Genomic DNA, 1,577 nt, shown 5'->3' with positions numbered 1-1,577 from the left:
CACCCTGTCTCTCACCCGCTAACTCCTCAATTTAAATCTTCACTGGCTGCCTTTTTTGCATGCAGACAAGCCTCTGGCTTCTTTACTATTCATTCCATCCAGGAAGAGCACACACCAACAGCAGATGCTGAAGGGTGCTTGTACCCGAAAGCTTGCTAAGAAGAATTTTTCCAACTATTTGAATTGGTCTAATAAAAGATATCAGATTTACCCAAAGAACTTGTCTGCCTGGGTCCTTAGGCTAGGGGTGTGGCCTGCCAGCCGAATGCGGCCCGCCAGGCCATTCTATCTTGCCCGCAAAGCCCCTAAAAAATTTAGAAAATTTACATTTATCTGCCCCTGGCTGCCTGTCACGTATGTGGCCCTCAGTGGCTTGCCAAAACTCAATAAGCAGCCCTCCGCCTGAAATAATTACTTGCCCCTGCCTTAGACCAATGCAGCTACCACTTAAGTTCCTGTAACTTGTAAATCAACATCCATGTACCACTCCCTGTCCTTTCTAACTGTGAAGTGCATTAACTAGATGTGAAGTGCATTTTGCTCTGAAAAAACTTAGTAAGCATAAGAGAAAAATAGGAATGGAATGGAAATGAATAACCTGTCCACTTAAGGCACAACATCACTTGAAGGTTCAGCCAGTTCTGGGTACCTGGCATAATCATGCCTGCTTGGAGCACAGTGTAGGTAGAGGGCATGAGATGACAGTGGTTTGTAACCCTCAGCATGTGGCAGCAGGTCTTAGTGAGGAGAGTCTGTAGGCTAGTGCTGATATGTTGGAGGTGGGCAAAATGCGGCCCGTGAGCTGGATGCAGTCTGCCAGGCCATTCTATCCAGCCCATGGGGCCCATAAAAAATTTAGAAAATTAATATTTATCTGCCCCTGGCTGCCTGTCATGTGGCCCTCGATGGCTTGCCAAAACTCAGTAAGCAGCCCTCAGCTCAAAATAATTGCCCACCCCTGTGATATGCAGAGAGGAGACAACTATAGTAAGCTGCAGTAAGTGTGGACCCTCCCTAAACGAGGGAAGTGCAGGACATCACAGCAAGATTTCACTGAGTGCACAATTAGTTTCTGTTGTACATAGCATTTGTACATCCTGCCTGTTCATCTTCCATTATGTTTGTGAACCTAGGCTTATTTGTTTGTTTTATGCTCCAGCTACTTAACAGTCAGTCCTTTTTCTGACTGGTATATTGACCCCCTTTATTATGTCAGGAGAACAATAAGCACACGGTCTATTAGTAGGTAGCCCCTGTGCATTTCAGAAACATTATACTCTCAAAGCTAATTGTTTTTCAGGGAACTACTTGCAAGTTTTTGGAGTCCATGATAAACTGCAGCAATCATTGCCTCACAAACATCACTACACTAGCAAGAGCCTTGCTGGCACCATACAGGTTACTCACCAGCCTTTAGTGGTCTGTGGTAGCAAGATGGAAATAATAACCCACTTCTGGACTAGTACCACGAGCTGATCACCTTCACCATCCACCGTAAAGCTGGCAAGTCAGTCAGCAACACAGAAGTCCTTGACTTCAGAAAAGCCGACTTTGACAAGCTCAAGAGGCTTGTCGGT

The 1,577-nt window shown here is 45.5% G+C and overlaps 1 protein-coding gene across 4 annotated transcripts in view; it reads left to right on the top strand.

Annotated features, from left to right (window-relative positions):
* The window catches only part of GOLM1 (golgi membrane protein 1), a 59,946-nt gene that overhangs the window by 45,746 nt on the left and 12,623 nt on the right, over window positions 1-1,577 (top strand). The gene's annotated exons all lie outside the window — the stretch shown is intronic.

Source organism: Crocodylus porosus, unplaced genomic scaffold, assembly GCF_001723895.1.
Source record: "Crocodylus porosus isolate Cpor-Errol unplaced genomic scaffold, CroPor_comp1, whole genome shotgun sequence".
NCBI classification, from domain to species: domain Eukaryota; kingdom Metazoa; phylum Chordata; order Crocodylia; family Crocodylidae; genus Crocodylus; species Crocodylus porosus.
The sequence above is the reverse complement of the archived record's forward strand: the minus strand, read 5'-3'. Positions and strand labels throughout refer to the sequence as shown.